This window comes from Stigmatopora nigra, unplaced genomic scaffold (assembly GCF_051989575.1).
Source record: "Stigmatopora nigra isolate UIUO_SnigA unplaced genomic scaffold, RoL_Snig_1.1 HiC_scaffold_24, whole genome shotgun sequence".
NCBI classification, from domain to species: domain Eukaryota; kingdom Metazoa; phylum Chordata; class Actinopteri; order Syngnathiformes; family Syngnathidae; genus Stigmatopora; species Stigmatopora nigra.
Genome location: NW_027551603.1, coordinates 552,093 through 572,636, shown reverse-complemented (window position 1 = coordinate 572,636; position 20,544 = coordinate 552,093). Strand labels below are relative to the sequence as shown.

The 20,544-nt window shown below is 45.1% G+C and overlaps 5 non-coding genes and 21 pseudogenes across 5 annotated transcripts; all 26 read left to right on the top strand.

The window, feature by feature from the left end:
- The first annotated feature begins 2,534 nt into the window (after nt 1–2,534).
- Nucleotides 2,535–2,653, top strand: LOC144187607 (5S ribosomal RNA). Its single transcript, XR_013324879.1, has one exon. It is a non-coding gene; the product is annotated as a 5S ribosomal RNA (ribosomal RNA).
- A 56-nt stretch (nt 2,654–2,709) lies between these two features.
- LOC144189336 (5S ribosomal RNA) lies at nt 2,710–2,828 on the top strand. The gene has a single exon (XR_013324956.1). It is a non-coding gene; the product is annotated as a 5S ribosomal RNA (ribosomal RNA).
- Nucleotides 2,829–2,884: 56 nt separating this feature from the next.
- Nucleotides 2,885–3,003, top strand: LOC144183444 (5S ribosomal RNA; annotated as a pseudogene).
- A 56-nt stretch (nt 3,004–3,059) lies between these two features.
- On the top strand, nt 3,060–3,178 carry LOC144187953 (5S ribosomal RNA; annotated as a pseudogene).
- A 56-nt stretch (nt 3,179–3,234) lies between these two features.
- LOC144189240 (5S ribosomal RNA) lies at nt 3,235–3,353 on the top strand (annotated as a pseudogene).
- Nucleotides 3,354–3,409: 56 nt separating this feature from the next.
- Nucleotides 3,410–3,528, top strand: LOC144189035 (5S ribosomal RNA; annotated as a pseudogene).
- A 3,427-nt stretch (nt 3,529–6,955) lies between these two features.
- LOC144187763 (5S ribosomal RNA) lies at nt 6,956–7,074 on the top strand (annotated as a pseudogene).
- A 56-nt stretch (nt 7,075–7,130) lies between these two features.
- LOC144182979 (5S ribosomal RNA) lies at nt 7,131–7,249 on the top strand (annotated as a pseudogene).
- Nucleotides 7,250–7,305: 56 nt separating this feature from the next.
- LOC144189239 (5S ribosomal RNA) lies at nt 7,306–7,424 on the top strand (annotated as a pseudogene).
- A 56-nt stretch (nt 7,425–7,480) lies between these two features.
- Nucleotides 7,481–7,599, top strand: LOC144188952 (5S ribosomal RNA; annotated as a pseudogene).
- A 56-nt stretch (nt 7,600–7,655) lies between these two features.
- On the top strand, nt 7,656–7,774 carry LOC144189565 (5S ribosomal RNA; annotated as a pseudogene).
- A 3,430-nt stretch (nt 7,775–11,204) lies between these two features.
- On the top strand, nt 11,205–11,323 carry LOC144190547 (5S ribosomal RNA; annotated as a pseudogene).
- A 56-nt stretch (nt 11,324–11,379) lies between these two features.
- Nucleotides 11,380–11,498, top strand: LOC144191378 (5S ribosomal RNA). Its single transcript, XR_013325008.1, has one exon. It is a non-coding gene; the product is annotated as a 5S ribosomal RNA (ribosomal RNA).
- A 56-nt stretch (nt 11,499–11,554) lies between these two features.
- LOC144183443 (5S ribosomal RNA) lies at nt 11,555–11,673 on the top strand (annotated as a pseudogene).
- A 56-nt stretch (nt 11,674–11,729) lies between these two features.
- LOC144191743 (5S ribosomal RNA) lies at nt 11,730–11,848 on the top strand (annotated as a pseudogene).
- A 56-nt stretch (nt 11,849–11,904) lies between these two features.
- LOC144191810 (5S ribosomal RNA) lies at nt 11,905–12,023 on the top strand (annotated as a pseudogene).
- Nucleotides 12,024–12,079: 56 nt separating this feature from the next.
- Nucleotides 12,080–12,198, top strand: LOC144183364 (5S ribosomal RNA; annotated as a pseudogene).
- A 3,429-nt stretch (nt 12,199–15,627) lies between these two features.
- Nucleotides 15,628–15,746, top strand: LOC144189782 (5S ribosomal RNA; annotated as a pseudogene).
- Nucleotides 15,747–15,802: 56 nt separating this feature from the next.
- Nucleotides 15,803–15,921, top strand: LOC144187578 (5S ribosomal RNA). The gene has a single exon (XR_013324876.1). It is a non-coding gene; the product is annotated as a 5S ribosomal RNA (ribosomal RNA).
- A 56-nt stretch (nt 15,922–15,977) lies between these two features.
- Nucleotides 15,978–16,096, top strand: LOC144183441 (5S ribosomal RNA; annotated as a pseudogene).
- Nucleotides 16,097–16,152: 56 nt separating this feature from the next.
- Nucleotides 16,153–16,271, top strand: LOC144184671 (5S ribosomal RNA; annotated as a pseudogene).
- Nucleotides 16,272–16,327: 56 nt separating this feature from the next.
- On the top strand, nt 16,328–16,446 carry LOC144189238 (5S ribosomal RNA; annotated as a pseudogene).
- Nucleotides 16,447–16,502: 56 nt separating this feature from the next.
- LOC144188951 (5S ribosomal RNA) lies at nt 16,503–16,621 on the top strand (annotated as a pseudogene).
- A 56-nt stretch (nt 16,622–16,677) lies between these two features.
- Nucleotides 16,678–16,796, top strand: LOC144189088 (5S ribosomal RNA; annotated as a pseudogene).
- Nucleotides 16,797–20,225: 3,429 nt separating this feature from the next.
- LOC144187762 (5S ribosomal RNA) lies at nt 20,226–20,344 on the top strand (annotated as a pseudogene).
- Nucleotides 20,345–20,400: 56 nt separating this feature from the next.
- On the top strand, nt 20,401–20,519 carry LOC144187462 (5S ribosomal RNA). The gene has a single exon (XR_013324864.1). It is a non-coding gene; the product is annotated as a 5S ribosomal RNA (ribosomal RNA).
- Nucleotides 20,520–20,544: the final 25 nt, after the last annotated feature.

Here is a 20,544-nt window from a genome sequence, read left to right as displayed (position 1 = left end):
GCGCCCAAGTTATCTTATGCCTATGCCCAGAGGAATTGATTCACCATGGAGGGAGCCTGAAGATTCTGGTGAGGAGGACACCCGTTGAGGAAGTTCCCCACGGCCAGCAGCGTGGCCAGGATCTTCTTGAAGGTCCGGTTGCCGGCCAGCTGCTCCATGCCCAACTTCAGGTCAAACAGGGGCTCGGCGATCTCCTGCTCGAGTGCCTCATAGTTGAGTTTGAAAGACCACAGCTGCAGGCGGGGGGTCAAGGCGCTGACGGAAGCCAGGCCCGAGAGGAATTCCTCGGCCGTCCCCAGGGGAACGTCGGGATTGGCCGAGCGAGCCTCGCGGATCTTCTGCTTCTCCTCCTCTGTGGGCGTCATGCTCAGGATCTTCTCCACACCCTCCTTGTTGATGGCAAAGTCGTCAAAGTTGAGGATGGCGCTCTTGATGACGTGAACGGCGGGCAGGACCGTCATCCCGATGTTGATGGCGGTGCTCCGCTTGGAGTCCAGGACCAGGATCTCGGACTTTTTGCTCTCTGGCGCTTTCTTGGCCCATGGCGTCTCTTTGGCCCTGGACTCAAAGAGGTGCTCCAGCTTCCCCATGTCCACTTGGACCTTGTCCAGTGACGCCAAAAATAATCTAATCACGTAATTAGTGACAGCTGATAGTTATCGTGACGTCATGCCAGGAAAGGCAATCCAACCTCTCCTGACAAGAGCATCAAATAAAGACAATTTGTCGGTCTTTCGGGAACAGATTTTCTTGAAAAATAACCCTTTCGCTATGATTTCTAGAATTTTACTGACATAATGCAAGTGCATTCGCAGCTAGCCCTCAGAGATAAAATGAGTTGGATTTCCATCTCCAACAATACCAGCCGATATGTTATTTGAGGTTCTTGATCTGAATGAATTAAATGACCTCCGGTATGCAGTACAACTGTAGAGCAATTACTTTAAATTATGTTCATTCTTTTGTCCCCCGCCTGGTGCCCGTAGATAGCTGGGATAGGCCTTAGCACCCCCCGTGACCCTTGTGAGGATAAGCGGTTGAGAGAATGAATGAATGAAAGAATACTAAACAATGTCTTTCACATGACGATCATTTATACTAAACAATTACTATTAGTTTAAGCATGTGAAACTATGATAAAATATGATTTGGATTTTACAGCATGTTTTCGTAACCTGTTTTATGTTTATTTATATAAACAATAGACACCTTGTAAAGCATTGCTGTTGCTTCACATGTATTTCTTAGGGGCCTAACATTCAACCACATCTAAGCAGCAGTACTTGTAGACTTGCATTCTGTGAAGCGCAAAGTGTCCTTCTGTTCTAAAGAGACAGAACAGCAAGAAAAGGACTCTGTGCAACCTTCTTTACTCTGTAACAGCGGGATGATGCTTTTTGTGTAGAAAGGATGGAGTACAAAGTGTAAGCGAATGAGTGGAAAGTACTGCAGACAATGTATGACTGTTTTTTTCTATTTTTTTTCCGTGCAGTTGAGGAGTGTAGTTTGCAAGATCCAGCATGCCAGTACTATTGAATGCTGGGTATTTTGCTGAGCCTTCTTTAAAAATTACTTCTCTTATCATGTAAAAGTAGTGATATCTGAACAGACAGAAGAATAGTCAGTCATTTTCTTCTTAAAAAAATAAAAATAAAATACTTGTGGTTGCTAGAGTTATACAGTAAAAAAGGGGTGTGTGCATGTGGTGGTGGAGCAATATAATTTTAGTTTCAGTGAAATGAAAAATCTACAATAGTGTTCCAATAAATTGGTGGTTATTGAAGTGCTATACCAATTGAATGTAATTTCTGGTAAAATTCTGTAGCTCCAGTGTTTAACCATAAATCCTATGTGATTTTTTGTTTTACAGTATAAAATGTGAAAACACTTATAAATCCCATTTAAATTCAGTGAATTAATTTAGTTGTGCTGCCACTACAACATTGCACCCAATCAGTTAGTCTTTAATTGAATCTGATTACCAGTCGATTTGAATTGAATGACTTGACCCCGCTGAGATATTTTCTCTAAAAGAATAATGGAGTTGCTTATTTGACTATTTAGTATTGTTATTTTGTTATCTTTTTGCTTTTGGTGCTTTTTTTAAACATCTACTACTTTACATTATAATTGCTTGATCTGAGGTAGTTGGGTTGTAAAGGTTTAAATCAAAATTCAAAGTACGGTAATACACATATATACACACGATGCAACAGATGTGCAGTCCATTTGCAGCGTCCAGAAGTAAAACAACATGTGAAAATTGAGTGTATAGAGTGCAAAAAGTCTTACTGCAATCAAGCTGACTTTACTCCTTTGTTATTATTGCTGACTCAAAGACAAATACCAATTTGGCCTGAAATGCACAAAAGTAAAACATAGCTGTATATATTCCTGCCTTTTCCCCCCTCTTTTATAACCTGAATATTCCAACTGACTTAGAATAATGTCAAATCCCAATTGATTTGGGTAGCAGGTGTAGAAGGTCGAATTAATACTTTAGCTCATGGGTGTCCATCTGCAAGAGCAGTACCGCTCACGGCCATACCACCCTGAAAAGGCCTGATCTCGTCCGATCTCGGAAGCCAAGCATGGTTGGGCCTGGTTAGTAGCTGGTTGGGAGACCGCTTGGGAATACCAGGTGCTGTGAGCATCATACCCCGCATCTTTTTCGACATTTCATGGGTGTCCATCTGCTAGTGCAGTACCGCTCACGGCCATACCACCCTGAAAAGGCCCGATCTCGTCCGATCTTGGAAGCCAAGCATGGTTGGGCCTGGTTAGTACCTGGTTGGGAGACCGCTTGGGAATACCAGGTGCTGTGAGCATCATACCCCGCATCTTTTTCGACATTTCATGGGTGTCCATCTGCAAAAGCAGTACTGCTCACGGCCATACCACCCTGAAAAGGCCCGATCTCGCCCGATCTCGGAAGCCAAGCATGGTTAGACTTGTTTAGTACCAGATTGGGAGACCGCTTGGGAATACCAGGTGCTGTGAGAACCATGCCCCGCATCTTTTTCGACATTTCATGGGTGTCCATCTGCTAGTGCAGTACCGTTTACGGCCATACCACCCTGAAAAGGCCCGATCTCGTCCGATCTCGGAAGCCAAGCATGGTTCGGCCTGGTTAGTACCTGATTGGGAGACCGCTTGGGAATACCAGGTGCTGTGAGCATCATACCCCGCATCTTTTTCGACATTTCATGGGTGTCCATCTGCAAGAGCAGTACCGCTCACGGCCATACCACCCTGAAAAGGCCCGATCTCCTCCGATCTCGGAAGCCAAGCATGGTTCGGCCTGTTTAGTACCTGATTGGGAGACCGCTTGGGAATACCAGGTGCTGTGAGCAGCATACCCCGCATCTTTTTCGACATTTCATGGGTGTCCATCTACAAAAGCAGTACCGCTCACGGCTATACCATCCTGAAAAGGCCCGATCTCGTCCGATCTCGGAAGCCAAGCATGGTACGGCCTGGTTAGTACCTGATTGGGAGACCGCTTGGGAATACCAGGTGCTGTGAGCATCATACCCCGCATCTTTTTCGACATTTCATGGGTGATCTATCTGAAATCCAGATCAAATTCTGGATTTCAGATAGATCAGTTGTCATCATGCACCTTTTACCAAGACTGGACCTATAGTAGGACTTAGATGGAGAGCTATCTTAAAAAGAACATGTCCTCATTACTTGGGGGAGAAACAAAGGATCCAAAATCACTCAGAGCTGTCAGGAGTGGTTGGATTGCCTTTCCTGGCATGACGTCACGATAACTATCAGCTGTCACTAATTACGTGATTAGATTATTTTTGGTATTTAAGCATTATGATTTTCTGTGGACGCGGTTGGATCGACTGGTTAAGTTCTGGTTTCGTTTCCTGTTAATCCTCGTAGTAATTGCTGTTTCCATTGACGCCACGCCGCATGTTCAGTTCGTTTGTAATGAGTGGTCAAGCCAAGTTGTTTAAGTTATGTTACCCCGTTTATTAAATCAACCAACAAGAGCTACAGATCTGCCTCACCTTTCCAATTACTTCGGCGACTCTGCATCTGGGTTCAACTTACCCTACGATCGCGTCGCACTACGCGGCGAAATCGTAACAGCACGATCCAACCATTATGGACCCAGCGGAGCGCCACCCACGCTCGCGCCGACGCACTCGGCGACGCAAACCATCCACCTCGAAGACACCGGACTGCTTGGAATGTATAAGAAACCCCTCAGAATCGTTTAGGAATTTTGTAATGGACACACCGTGGTGCGGGGCTCTCAGGCACATCATTTCTAGAGATGAGCCACAGCTGGTAGAAGAGTTAGAGCCGCAGCGTACTCATACGCCCCACCACTGCTATGCACGTCGCCCTGGGAAGCCTTTACCGTTTCATCATGATGCCCAGGTGCGTACAACCACCAGAGAGCGCCCAAGTTATCTTATGCCTATGCCCAGAGGAATTGATTCACCATGGAGGGAGCCTGAAGATTCTGGTGAGGAGGACACCCGTTGAGGAAGTTCCCCACGGCCAGCAGCGTGGCCAGGATCTTCTTGAAGGTCCGGTTGCCGGCCAGCTGCTCCATGCCCAACTTCAGGTCAAACAGGGGCTCGGCGATCTCCTGCTCGAGTGCCTCATAGTTGAGTTTGAAAGACCACAGCTGCAGGCGGGGGGTCAAGGCGCTGACGGAAGCCAGGCCCGAGAGGAATTCCTCGGCCGTCCCCAGGGGAACGTCGGGATTGGCCGAGCGAGCCTCGCGGATCTTCTGCTTCTCCTCCTCTGTGGGCGTCATGCTCAGGATCTTCTCCACACCCTCCTTGTTGATGGCAAAGTCGTCAAAGTTGAGGATGGCGCTCTTGATGACGTGAACGGCGGGCAGGACCGTCATCCCGATGTTGATGGCGGTGCTCCGCTTGGAGTCCAGGACCAGGATCTCGGACTTTTTGCTCTCTGGCGCTTTCTTGGCCCATGGCGTCTCTTTGGCCCTGGACTCAAAGAGGTGCTCCAGCTTCCCCATGTCCACTTGGACCTTGTCCAGTGACGCCAAAAATAATCTAATCACGTAATTAGTGACAGCTGATAGTTATCGTGACGTCATGCCAGGAAAGGCAATCCAACCTCTCCTGACAAGAGCATCAAATAAAGACAATTTGTCGGTCTTTCGGGAACAGATTTTCTTGAAAAATAACCCTTTCGCTATGATTTCTAGAATTTTACTGACATAATGCAAGTGCATTCGCAGCTAGCCCTCAGAGATAAAATGAGTTGGATTTCCATCTCCAACAATACCAGCCGATATGTTATTTGAGGTTCTTGATCTGAATGAATTAAATGACCTCCGGTATGCAGTACAACTGTAGAGCAATTACTTTAAATTATGTTCATTCTTTTGTCCCCCGCCTGGTGCCCGTAGATAGCTGGGATAGGCCTTAGCACCCCCCGTGACCCTTGTGAGGATAAGCGGTTGAGAGAATGAATGAATGAAAGAATACTAAACAATGTCTTTCACATGACGATCATTTATACTAAACAATTACTATTAGTTTAAGCATGTGAAACTATGATAAAATATGATTTGGATTTTACAGCATGTTTTCGTAACCTGTTTTATGTTTATTTATATAAACAATAGACACCTTGTAAAGCATTGCTGTTGCTTCACATGTATTTCTTAGGGGCCTAACATTCAACCACATCTAAGCAGCAGTACTTGTAGACTTGCATTCTGTGAAGCGCAAAGTGTCCTTCTGTTCTAAAGAGACAGAACAGCAAGAAAAGGACTCTGTGCAACCTTCTTTACTCTGTAACAGCGGGATGATGCTTTTTGTGTAGAAAGGATGGAGTACAAAGTGTAAGAGAATGAGTGGAAAGTACTGCAGACAATGTATGACTGTTTTTTTCTATTTTTTTTCCGTGCAGTTGAGGAGTGTAGTTTGCAAGTTCCAGCATGCCAGTACTATTGAATGCTGGGTATTTTGCTGAGCCTTCTTTAAAAATTACTTCTCTTATCATGTAAAAGTAGTGATATCTGAACAGACAGAAGAATAGTCAGTCATTTTCTTCTTAAAAAAATAAAAATAAAATACTTGTGGTTGCTAGAGTTATACAGTAAAAAAGGGGTGTGTGCATGTGGTGGTGGAGCAATATAATTTTAGTTTCAGTGAAATGAAAAATCTACAATAGTGTTCCAATAAATTGGTGGTTATTGAAGTGCTATACCAATTGAATGTAATTTCTGGTAAAATTCTGTAGCTCCAGTGTTTAACCATAAATCCTATGTGATTTTTTGTTTTACAGTATAAAATGTGAAAACACTTATAAATCCCATTTAAATTCAGTGCATTCATTTAGTTGTGCTGCCACTACAACATTGCACCCAATCAGTTAGTCTTTAATTGAATCTGATTACCAGTCGATTTGAATTGAATGACTTGACCCCGCTGAGATATTTTCTCTAAAAGAATAATGGAGTTGCTTATTTGACTATTTAGTATTGTTATTTTGTTATCTTTTTGCATTTGGTGCTTTTTTTAAACATCTACTACTTTACATTATAATTGCTTGATCTGAGGTAGTTGGGTTGTAAAGGTTTAAATCAAAATTCAAAGTACGGTAATACACATATATACACACGATGCAACAGATGTGCAGTCCATTTGCAGCGTCCAGAAGTAAAACAACATGTGAAAATTGAGTGTATAGAGTGCAAAAAGTCTTACTGCAATCAAGCTGACTTTACTCCTTTGTTATTATTGCTGACTCAAAGACAAATACCAATTTGGCCTGAAATGCACAAAAGTAAAACATAGCTGTATATATTCCTGCCTTTTCCCCCCTCTTTTATAACCTGAATATTCCAACTGACTTTGAATAATGTCAAATCCCAATTGATTTGGGTAGCAGGTGTAGAAGGTCGAATTAATACTTTAGCTCATGGGTGTCCATCTGCAAGAGCAGTACCGCTCACGGCCATACCACCCTGAAAAGGCCTGATCTCGTCCGATCTCGGAAGCCAAGCATGGTTCGGCCTGGTTAGTACCTGATTGGGAGACCGCTTGGGAATACCAGGTGCTGTGAGCATCATACCCCGCATCTTTTTCGACATTTCATGGGTGTCCATCTGCTAGTGCAGTACCGCTCACGGCCATACCACCCTGAAAAGGCCCGATCTCGTCCGATCTCGGAAGCCAAGCGTGGTTCGGCCTGGTTAGTACCTGATTGGGAGACCGCTTGGGAATACCAGGTGCTGTGAGCATCATACCCCGCATCTTTTTCGACATTTCATGGGTGTCCATCTGCAAGAGCAGTACCGCTCACGGCCATACCACCCTGAAAAGGCCCGATCTCCTCCGATCTCGGAAGCCAAGCATGGTTCGGCCTGTTTAGTACCTGATTGGGAGACCGCTTGGGAATACCAGGTGCTGTGAGCAGCATACCCCGCATCTTTTTCGACATTTCATGGGTGTCCATCTGCAAAAGCAGTACCGCTCACGGCCATACCACCCTGAAAAGGCCCGATCTCGTCCGATCTCGGAAGCCAAGCATGGTTCGGCCTGGTTAGTACCTGATTGGGAGACCGCTTGGGAATACCAGGTGCAGTGAGCATCATACCCTGCATCTTTTTCGACATTTCATGGGTGTCCATCTGCAGAAGCAGTACCGCTCACGGCCATACCACCCTGAAAAGGCCCGATCTCGTTCGATCTCGGAAGCCAAGCATGGTACGGCCTGGTTAGTACCTGATTGGGAGACCGCTTGGAAATACCAGGTGCTGTGAGCATCATACCCCGCATCTTTTTCGACATTTCATGGGTGATCTATCTGAAATCCAGATCAAATTCTGGATTTCAGATAGATCAGTTGTCATCATGCACCTTTTACCAAGACTGGACCTATAGTAGGACTTAGATGGAGAGCTATCTTAAAAAGAACATGTCCTCATTACTTGGGGGAGAAACAAAGGATCCAAAATCACTCAGAGCTGTCAGGAGTGGTTGGATTGCCTTTCCTGGCATGACGTCACGATAACTATCAGCTGTCACTAATTACGTGATTAGATTATTTTTGGTATTTAAGCATTATGATTTTCTGTGGACGCGGTTGGATCGACTGGTTAAGTTCTGGTTTCGTTTCCTGTTAATCCTCGTAGTAATTGCTGTTTCCATTGACGCCACGCCGCATGTTCAGTTCGTTTGTAATGAGTGGTCAAGCCAAGTTGTTTAAGTTATGTTACCCCGTTTATTAAATCAACCAACAAGAGCTACAGATCTGCCTCACCTTTCCAATTACTTCGGCGACTCTGCATCTGGGTTCAACTTACCCTACGATCGCGTCGCACTACGCGGCGAAATCGTAACAGCACGATCCAACCATTATGGACCCAGCGGAGCGCCACCCACGCTCGCGCCGACGCACTCGGCGACGCAAACCATCCACCTCGAAGACACCGGACTGCTTGGAATGTATAAGAAACCCCTCAGAATCGTTTAGGAATTTTGTAATGGACACACCGTGGTGCGGGGCTCTCAGGCACATCATTTCTAGAGATGAGCCACAGCTGGTAGAAGAGTTAGAGCCGCAGCGTACTCATACGCCCCACCACTGCTATGCACGTCGCCCTGGGAAGCCTTTACCGTTTCATCATGATGCCCAGGTGCGTACAACCACCAGAGAGCGCCCAAGTTATCTTATGCCTATGCCCAGAGGAATTGATTCACCATGGAGGGAGCCTGAAGATTTTGGTGAGGAGGACACCCGTTGAGGAAGTTCCCCACGGCCAGCAGCGTGGCCAGGATCTTCTTGAAGGTCCGGTTGCCGGCCAGCTGCTCCATGCCCAACTTCAGGTCAAACAGGGGCTCGGCGATCTCCTGCTCGAGTGCCTCATAGTTGAGTTTGAAAGACCACAGCTGCAGGCGGGGGGTCAAGGCGCTGACGGAAGCCAGGCCCGAGAGGAATTCCTCGGCCGTCCCCAGGGGAACGTCGGGATTGGCCGAGCGAGCCTCGCGGATCTTCTGCTTCTCCTCCTCTGTGGGCGTCATGCTCAGGATCTTCTCCACACCCTCCTTGTTGATGGCAAAGTCGTCAAAGTTGAGGATGGCGCTCTTGATGACGTGAACGGCGGGCAGGACCGTCATCCCGATGTTGATGGCGGTGCTCCGCTCGGAGTCCAGAACCAGGATCTCGGACTTTTTGCTCTCTGGCGCTTTCTTGGCCCATGGCGTCTCTTTGGCCCTGGACTCAAAGAGGTGCTCCAGCTTCCCCATGTCCACTTGGACCTTGTCCAGTGACGCCAAAAATAATCTAATCACGTAATTAGTGACAGCTGATAGTTATCGTGACGTCATGCCAGGAAAGGCAATCCAACCTCTCCTGACAAGAGCATCAAATAAAGACAATTTGTCGGTCTTTCGGGAACAGATTTTCTTGAAAAATAACCCTTTCGCTATGATTTCTAGAATTTTACTGACATAATGCAAGTGCATTCGCAGCTAGCCCTCAGAGATAAAATGAGTTGGATTTCCATCTCCAACAATACCAGCCGATATGTTATTTGAGGTTCTTGATCTGAATGAATTAAATGACCTCCGGTATGCAGTACAACTGTAGAGCAATTACTTTAAATTATGTTCATTCTTTTGTCCCCCGCCTGGTGCCCGTAGATAGCTGGGATAGGCCTTAGCACCCCCCGTGACCCTTGTGAGGATAAGCGGTTGAGAGAATGAATGAATGAAAGAATACTAAACAATGTCTTTCACATGACGATCATTTATACTAAACAATTACTATTAGTTTAAGCATGTGAAACTATGATAAAATATGATTTGGATTTTACAGCATGTTTTTGTAACCTGTTTTATGTTTATTTATATAAACAATAGACACCTTGTAAAGCATTGCTGTTGCTTCACATGTATTTCTTAGGGGCCTAACATTCAACCACATCTAAGCAGCAGTACTTGTAGACTTGCATTCTGTGAAGCGCAAAGTGTCCTTCTGTTCTAAAGAGACAGAACAGCAAGAAAAGGACTCTGTGCAACCTTCTTTACTCTGTAACAGCGGGATGATGCTTTTTGTGTAGAAAGGATGGAGTACAAAGTGTAAGCGAATGAGTGGAAAGTACTGCAGACAATGTATGACTGTTTTTTTCTATTTTTTTTTCCGTGCAGTTGAGGAGTATAGTTTGCAAGATCCAGCATGCCAGTACTATTGAATGCTGGGTATTTTGCTGAGCCTTCTTTAAAAATTACTTCTCTTATCATGTAAAAGTAGTGATATCTGAACAGACAGAAGAATAGTCAGTCATTTTCTTCTTAAAAAAATAAAAATAAAATACTTGTGGTTGCTAGAGTTATACAGTAAAAAAGGGGTGTGTGCATGTGGTGGTGGAGCAATATAATTTTAGTTTCAGTGAAATGAAAAATCTACAATAGTGTTCCAATAAATTGGTGGTTATTGAAGTGCTATACCAATTGAATGTAATTTCTGGTAAAATTCTGTAGCTCCAGTGTTTAACCATAAATCCTATGTGATTTTTTGTTTTACAGTATAAAATGTGAAAACACTTATAAATCCCATTTAAATTCAGTGAATTCATTTAGTTGTGCTGCCACTACAACATTGCACCCAATCAGTTAGTCTTTAATTGAATCTGAATACCAGTCGATTTGAATTGAATGACTTGACCCCGCTGAGATATTTTCTCTAAAAGAATAATGGAGTTGCTTATTTGACTATTTAGTATTGTTATTTTGTTATCTTTTTGCATTTGGTGCTTTTTTTAAACATCTACTACTTTACATTATAATTGCTTGATCTGAGGTAGTTGGGTTGTAAAGGTTTAAATCAAAATTCAAAGTACGGTAATACACATATATACACACACGATGCAACAGATGTGCAGTCCATTTGCAGCGTCCAGAAGTAAAACAACATGTGAAAATTGAGTGTATAGAGTGCAAAAAGTCTTACTGCAATCAAGCTGACTTTACTCCTTTGTTATTATTGCTGACTCAAAGACAAATACCAATTTGGCCTGAAATGCACAAAAGTAAAACATAGCTGTATATATTCCTGCCTTTTCCCCCCTCTTTTATAACCTGAATATTCCAACTGACTTTGAATAATGTCAAATCCCAATTGATTTGGGTAGCAGGTGTAGAAGGTCGAATTAATACTTTAGCTCATGGGTGTCCATCTGCAAGAGCAGTACCGCTCACGGCCATACCACCCTGAAAAGGCCTGATCTCGTCCGATCTCGGAAGCCAAGCATTGTTCGGCCTGGTTAGTACCTGATTGGGAGACCGCTTGGGAATACCAGGTGCTGTGAGCATCATACCCCGCATCTTTTTCGACATTTCATGGGTGTCCATCTGCTAGTGCAGTACCGCTCACGGCCATACCACCCTGAAAAGGCCCGATCTCGTCCGATCTTGGAAGTCAAGCATGGTTGGGCCTGGTTAGTACCTGGTTGGGAGACCGCTTGGGAATACCAGGTGCTGTGAGCATCATACCCCGCATCTTTTTCGACATTTCATGGGTGTCCATCTGCAAAAGCAGTACTGCTCACGGCCATACCACCCTGAAAAGGCCCGATCTCGCCCGATCTCGGAAGCCAAGCATGGTTAGACTTGTTTAGTACCAGATTGGGAGACCGCTTGGGAATACCAGGTGCTGTGAGAACCATGCCCCGCATCTTTTTCGACATTTCATGGGTGTCCATCTGCTAGTGCAGTACCGTTCACGGCCATACCACCCTGAAAAGGCCCGATCTCGTCCGATCTCGGAAGCCAAGCATGGTTCGGCCTGGTAAGTACCTGATTGTGAGACCGCTTGGGAATACCAGGTGCTGTGAGCATCATACCCCGCATCTTTTTCGACATTTCATGGGTGTCCATCTGCAAGAGCAGTACCGCTCACGGCCATACCACCCTGAAAAGGCCCGATCTCCTCCGATCTCGGAAGCCAAGCATGGTTCGGCCTGTTTAGTACCTGATTGGGAGACCGCTTGGGAATACCAGGTGCAGTGAGCATCATACCCCGCATCTTTTTCGACATTTCATGGGTGTCCATCTGCAGGAGCAGTACCGCTCACGGCCATACCACCCTGAAAAGGCCCGATCTCGTTCGATCTCGGAAGCCAAGCATGGTACGGCCTGGTTAGTACCTGATTGGGAGACCGCTTGGGAATACCAGGTGCTGTGAGCATCATACCCCGCATCTTTTTCGACATTTCATGGGTGATCTATCTGAAATCCAGATCAAATTCTGGATTTCAGATAGATCAGTTGTCATCATGCACCTTTTACCAAGACTGGACCTATAGTAGGACTTAGATGGAGAGCTATCTTAAAAAGAACATGTCCTCATTACTTGGGGGAGAAACAAAGGATCCAAAATCACTCAGAGCTGTCAGGAGTGGTTGGATTGCCTTTCCTGGCATGACGTCACGATAACTATCAGCTGTCACTAATTACGTGATTAGATTATTTTTGGTATTTAGGCATTATGATTTTCTGTGGACGCGGTTGGATCGACTGGTTAAGTTCTGGTTTCGTTTCCTGTTAATCCTCGTAGTAATTGCTGTTTCCATTGACGCCACGCCGCATGTTCAGTTCGTTTGTAATGAGTGGTCAAGCCAAGTTGTTTAAGTTATGTTACCCCGTTTATTAAATCAACCAACAAGAGCTACAGATCTGCCTCACCTTTCCAATTACTTCGGCGACTCTGCATCTGGGTTCAACTTACCCTACGATCGCGTCGCACTACGCGGCGAAATCGTAACAGCACGATCCAACCATTATGGACCCAGCGGAGCGCCACCCACGCTCGCGCCGACGCACTCGGCGACGCAAACCATCCACCTCGAAGACACCGGACTGCTTGGAATGTATAAGAAACCCCTCAGAATCGTTTAGGAATTTTGTAATGGACACACCGTGGTGCGGGGCTCTCAGGCACATCATTTCTAGAGATGAGCCACAGCTGGTAGAAGAGTTAGAGCCGCAGCGTACTCATACGCCCCACCACTGCTATGCACGTCGCCCTGGGAAGCCTTTACCGTTTCATCATGATGCCCAGGTGCGTACAACCACCAGAGAGCGCCCAAGTTATCTTATGCCTATGCCCAGAGGAATTGATTCACCATGGAGGGAGCCTGAAGATTCTGGTGAGGAGGACACCCGTTGAGGAAGTTCCCCACGGCCAGCAGCGTGGCCAGGATCTTCTTGAAGGTCCGGTTGCCGGCCAGCTGCTCCATGCCCAACTTCAGGTCAAACAGGGGCTCGGCGATCTCCTGCTCGAGTGCCTCATAGTTGAGTTTGAAAGACCACAGCTGCAGGCGGGGGGTCAAGGCGCTGACGGAAGCCAGGCCCGAGAGGAATTCCTCGGCCGTCCCCAGGGGAACGTCGGGATTGGCCGAGCGAGCCTCGCGGATCTTCTGCTTCTCCTCCTCTGTGGGCGTCATGCTCAGGATCTTCTCCACACCCTCCTTGTTGATGGCAAAGTCGTCAAAGTTGAGGATGGCGCTCTTGATGACGTGAACGGCGGGCAGGACCGTCATCCCGATGTTGATGGCGGTGCTCCGCTCGGAGTCCAGAACCAGGATCTCGGACTTTTTGCTCTCCGGCGCTTTCTTGGCCCATGGCGTCTCTTTGGCTCTGGACTCAAAGAGGTGCTCCAGCTTCCCCATGTCCACTTGGACCTTGTCCAGTGACGCCAAAAATAATCTAATCACGTAATTAGTGACAGCTGATAGTTATCGTGACGTCATGCCAGGAAAGGCAATCCAACCTCTCCTGACAAGAGCATCAAATAAAGACAATTTGTCGGTCTTTCGGGAACAGATTTTCTTGAAAAATAACCCTTTCGCTATGATTTCTAGAATTTTACTGACATAATGCAAGTGCATTCGCAGCTAGCCCTCAGAGATAAAATGAGTTGGATTTCCATCTCCAACAATACCAGCCGATATGTTATTTGAGGTTCTTGATCTGAATGAATTAAATGACCTCCGGTATGCAGTACAACTGTAGAGCAATTACTTTAAATTATGTTCATTCTTTTGTCCCCCGCCTGGTGCCTGTAGATAGCTGGGATAGGCCTTAGCACCCCCCGTGACCCTTGTGAGGATAAGCGGTTGAGAGAATGAATGAATGAAAGAATACTAAACAATGTCTTTCACATGACGATCATTTATACTAAACAATTACTATTAGTTTAAGCATGTGAAACTATGATAAAATATGATTTGGATTTTACAGCATGTTTTCGTAACCTGTTTTATGTTTATTTATATAAACAATAGACACCTTGTAAAGCATTGCTGTTGCTTCACATGTATTTCTTAGGGGCCTAACATTCAACCACATCTAAGCAGCAGTACTTGTAGACTTGCATTCTGTGAAGCGCAAAGTGTCCTTCTGTTCTAAAGAGACAGAACAGCAAGAAAAGGACTCTGTGCAACCTTCTTTACTCTGTAACAGCGGGATGATGCTTTTTGTGTAGAAAGGATGGAGTACAAAGTGTAAGCGAATGAGTGGAAAGTACTGCAGACAATGTATGACTGTTTTTTTCTATTTTTTTTCCGTGCAGTTGAGGAGTGTAGTTTGCAAGATCCAGCATGCCAGTACTATTGAATGCTGGGTATTTTGCTGAGCCTTCTTTAAAAATTACTTCTCTTATCATGTAAAAGTAGTGATATCTGAACAGACAGAAGAATAGTCAGTCATTTTCTTCTTAAAAAAATAAAAATAAAATACTTGTGGTTGCTAGAGTTATACAGTAAAAAAGGGGTGTGTGCATGTGGTGGTGGAGCAATATAATTTTAGTTTCAGTGAAATGAAAAATCTACAATAGTGTTCCAATAAATTGGTGGTTATTGAAGTGCTATACCAATTGAATGTAATTTCTGGTAAAATTCTGTAGCTCCAGTGTTTAACCATAAATCCTATGTGATTTTTTGTTTTACAGTATAAAATGTGAAAACACTTATAAATCCCATTTAAATTCAGTGAATTCATTTAGTTGTGCTGCCACTACAACATTGCACCCAATCAGTTAGTCTTTAATTGAATCTGATTACCAGTCGATTTGAATTGAATGACTTGACCCCGCTGAGATATTTTCTCTAAAAGAATAATGGAGTTGCTTATTTGACTATTTAGTATTGTTATTTTGTTATCTTTTTGCATTTGGTGCTTTTTTTAAACATCTACTACTTTACATTATAATTGCTTGATCTGAGGTAGTTGGGTTGTAAAGGTTTAAATCAAAATTCAAAGTACGGTAATACACATATATACACACACGATGCAACAGATGTGCAGTCCATTTGCAGCGTCCAGAAGTAAAACAACATGTGAAAATTGAGTGTATAGAGTGCAAAAAGTCTTACTGCAATCAAGCTGACTTTACTCCTTTGTTATTATTGCTGACTCAAAGACAAATACCAATTTGGCCTGAAATGCACAAAAGTAAAACATAGCTGTATATATTCCTGCCTTTTCCCCCCTCTTTTATAACCTGAATATTCCAACTGACTTTGAATAATGTCAAATCCCAATTGATTTGGGTAGCAGGTGTAGAAGGTCGAATTAATACTTTAGCTCATGGGTGTCCATCTGCAAGTGCAGTACCGCTCACGGCCATACCACCCTGAAAAGGCCTGATCTCGTCCGATCTCGGAAGCCAAGCATGGTTCGGCCTGGTTAGTACCTGATTGGGAGACCGCTTGGGAATACCTGGAGCTGTGAGCATCATACCCCGCATCTTTTTCGACATTTCATGGGTGTCCATCTGCTAGTGCAGTACCGCTCACGGCCATACCACCCTGAAAAGGCCCGATCTCGTCCGATCTCGGAAGCCAAGCATGGTTGGGCCTGGTTAGTAGCTGGTTGGGAGACCGCTTGGGAATACCAGGTGCTGTGAGCATCATACCCCGCATCTTTTTCGACATTTCATGGGTGTCCATCTGCAAAAGCAGTACCGCTCACGGCCATACCACCCTGAAAAGGCCCGATCTCGCCCGATCTCGGAAGCCAAGCATGGTTAGACTTGTTTAGTACCAGATTGGGAGACCGCTTGGGAATACCAGGTGCTGTGAGAACCATGCCCCGCATCTTTTTCGACATTTCATGGGTGTCCATCTGCTAGTGCAGTACCGTTCACGGCCATACCACCCTGAAAAGGCCCGATCTCGTCCGATCTCGGAAGCCAAGCATGGTTCGGCCTGGTTAGTACCTGATTGGGAGACCGCTTGGGAATACCAGGTGCTGTGAGCATCATACCCCGCATCTTTTTCGACATTTCATGGGTGTCCATCTGCAAGAGCAGTACCGCTCACGGCCATACCACCCTGAAAAGGCCCGATCTCCTCCGATCTCGGAAGCCAAGCATGGTTCGGCCTGTTTAGTACCTGATTGGGAGACCGCTTGGGAATACCAGGTGCTGTGAGCAGCATACCCCGCATCTTTTTCGACATTTCATGGGTGTCCATCTGCAAAAGCAGCACCGCTCACGGCCATACCACCCTGAAAAGGCCCGATCTCGTCCGATCTCGGAAGCCAAGCATGGTTCGGCCTGGTTAGTACCTGATTGGGAGACCGCTTGGGAATACCAGGTGCAGTGAGCATCATACCCCGCATCTTTTTCGACATTTCATGGGTGTCCATCTGCAGGAGCAGTACCGCTCACGGCCATACCACCCTGAAAAGGCCCGAACTCGTTCGATCTCGGAAGCCAAGCATGGTACGGCCTGGTTAGTACCTGATTGGGAGACCGCTTGGGAATACCAGGTGCTGTGAGCATCATACCCCGCATCTATTTCGACATTTCATGGGTGATCTATCTGAAATCCAGATCAAATTCTGGATTTCAGATAGATCAGTTGTCATCATGCACCTTTTACCAAGACTGGACCTATAGTAGGACTTAGATGGAGAGCTATCTTAAAAAGAACATGTCCTCATTACTTGGGGGAGAAACAAAGGATCCAAAATCACTCAGAGCTGTCAGGAGTTGTTGGATTGCCTTTCCTGGCATGACGTCACGATAACTATCAGCTGTCACTAATTACGTGATTAGATTATTTTTGGTATTTAAGCATTATGATTTTCTGTGGACGCGGTTGGATAGACTGGTTAAGTTCTGGTTTCGTTTCCTGTTAATCCTCGTAGTAATTGCTGTTTCCATTGACGCCACGCCGCATGTTCAGTTCGTTTGTAATGAGTGGTCAAGCCAAGTTGTTTAAGTTATGTTACCCCGTTTATTAAATCAACCAACAAGAGCTACAGATCTGCCTCACCTTTCCAATTACTTCGGCGACTCTGCATCTGGGTTCAACTTACCCTACGATCGCGTCGCACTACGCGGCGAAATCGTAACAGCACGATCCAACCATTATGGACCCAGCGGAGCGCCACCCACGCTCGCGCCGACGCACTCGGCGACGCAAACCATCCACCTCGAAGACACCGGACTGCTTGGAATGTATAAGAAACCCCTCAGAATCGTTTAGGAATTTTGTAATGGACACACCGTGGTGCGGGGCTCTCAGGCACATCATTTCTAGAGATGAGCCACAGCTGGTAGAAGAGTTAGAGCCGCAGCGTACTCATACGCCCCACCACTGCTATGCACGTCGCCCTGGGAAGCCTTTACCGTTTCATCATGATGCCCAGGTGCGTACAACCACCAGAGAGCGCCCAAGTTATCTTATGCCTATGCCCAGAGGAATTGATTCACCATGGAGGGAGCCTGAAGATTCTGGTGAGGAGGACACCCGTTGAGGAAGTTCCCCACGGCCAGCAGCGTGGCCAGGATCTTCTTGAAGGTCCGGTTGCCGGCCAGCTGCTCCATGCCCAACTTCAGGTCAAACAGGGGCTCGGCGATCTCCTGCTCGAGTGCCTCATAGTTGAGTTTGAAAGACCACAGCTGCAGGCGGGGGGTCAAGGCGCTGACGGAAGCCAGGCCCGAGAGGAATTCCTCGGCCGTCCCCAGGGGAACGTCGGGATTGGCCGAGCGAGCCTCGCGGATCTTCTGCTTCTCCTCCTCTGTGGGCGTCATGCTCAGGATCTTCTCCACACCCTCCTTGTTGATGGCAAAGTCGTCAAAGTTGAGGATGGCGCTCTTGATGACGTGAACGGCGGGCAGGACCGTCATCCCGATGTTGATGGCGGTGCTCCGCTTGGAGTCCAGAACCAGGATCTCGGACTTTTTGCTCTCTGGCGCTTTCTTGGCCCATGGCGTCTCTTTGGCCCTGGACTCAAAGAGGTGCTCCAGCTTCCCCATGTCCACTTGGACCTTGTCCAGTGACGCCAAAAATAATCTAATCACGTAATTAGTGACAGCTGATAGTTATCGTGACGTCATGCCAGGAAAGGCAATCCAACCTCTCCTGACAAGAGCATCAAATAAAGACAATTTGTCGGTCTTTCGGGAACAGATTTTCTTGAAAAATAACCCTTTCGCTATGATTTCTAGAATTTTACTGACATAATGCAAGTGCATTCGCAGCTAGCCCTCAGAGATAAAATGAGTTGGATTTCCATCTCCAACAATACCAGCCGATATGTTATTTGAGGTTCTTGATCTGAATGAATTAAATGACCTCCGGTATGCAGTACAACTGTAGAGCAATTACTTTAAATTATGTTCATTCTTTTGTCCCCCGCCTGGTGCCCGTAGATAGCTGGGATAGGCCTTAGCACCCCCCGTGACCCTTGTGAGGATAAGCGGTTGAGAGAATGAATGAATGAAAGAATACTAAACAATGTCTTTCACATGACGATCATTTATACTAAACAATTACTATTAGTTTAAGCATGTGAAACTATGATAAAATATGATTTGGATTTTACAGCATGTTTTCGTAACCTGTTTTATGTTTATTTATATAAACAATAGACACCTTGTAAAGCATTGCTGTTGCTTCACATGTATTTCTTAGGGGCCTAACATTCAACCACATCTAAGCAGCAGTACTTGTAGACTTGCATTCTGTGAAGCGCAAAGTGTCCTTCTGTTCTAAAGAGACAGAACAGCAAGAAAAGGACTCTGTGCAACCTTCTTTACTCTGTAACAGCGGGATGATGCTTTTTGTGTAGAAAGGATGGAGTACAAAGTGTAAGCGAAGGAGTGGAAAGTACTGCAGACAATGTATGACTGTTTTTTTCTATTTTTTTTCCGTGCAGTTGAGGAGTGTAGTTTGCAAGATCCAGCATGCCAGTACTATTGAATGCTGGGTATTTTGCTGAGCCTTCTTTAAAAATTACTTCTCTTATCATGTAAAAGTAGTGATATCTGAACAGACAGAAGAATAGTCAGTCATTTTCTTCTTAAAAAAATAAAAATAAAATACTTGTGGTTGCTAGAGTTATACAGTAAAAAAGGGGTGTGTGCATGTGGTGGTGGAGCAATATAATTTTAGTTTCAGTGAAATGAAAAATCTACAATAGTGTTCCAATAAATTGGTGGTTATTGAAGTGCTATACCAATTGAATGTAATTTCTGGTAAAATTCTGTAGCTCCAGTGTTTAACCATAAATCCTATGTGATTTTTTGTTTTACAGTATAAAATGTGAAAACACTTATAAATCCCATTTAAATTCAGTGAATTCATTTAGTTGTGCTGCCACTACAACATTGCACCCAATCAGTTAGTCTTTAATTGAATCTGATTACCAGTCGATTTGAATTGAATGACTTGACCCCGCTGAGATATTTTCTCTAAAAGAATAATGGAGTTGCTTATTTGACTATTTAGTATTGTTATTTTGTTATCTTTTTGCATTTGGTGCTTTTTTTAAACATCTACTACTTTACATTATAATTGCTTGATCTGAGGTAGTTGGGTTGTAAAGGTTTAAATCAAAATTCAAAGTACGGTAATACACATATATACACACACGATGCAACAGATGTGCAGTCCATTTGCAGCGTCCAGAAGTAAAACAACATGTGAAAATTGAGTGTATAGAGTGCAAAAAGTCTTACTGCAATCAAGCTGACTTTACTCCTTTGTTATTATTGCTGACTCAAAGACAAATACCAATTTGGCCTGAAATGCACAAAAGTAAAACATAGCTGTATATATTCCTGCCTTTTCCCCCCTCTTTTATAACCTGAATATTCCAACTGACTTTGAATAATGTCAAATCCCAATTGATTTGGGTAGCAGGTGTAGAAGGTCGAATTAATACTTTAGCTCATGGGTGTCCATCTGCAAGTGCAGTACCGCTCACGGCCATACCACCCTGAAAAGGCCTGATCTCGTCCGATCTCGGAAGCCAAGCATGGTTCGGCCTGGTTAGTACCTGATTGGGAGACCGCTTGGGAATACCAGGTGCTGTGAGCATCATACCCCGCATCTTTTTCGACATTTCATGGGTGTCCATCTGCTAGTGCAGTACCGCTCACGGCCATACCACCCTGAAAAGGCCCGATCTCGTCCGATCTCGGAAGCCAAGCATGGTTGGGCCTGGTTAGTAGCTGGTTGGGAGACCGCTTGGGAATACCAGGTGCTGTGAGCATCATACCCTGCATCTTTTTCGACAT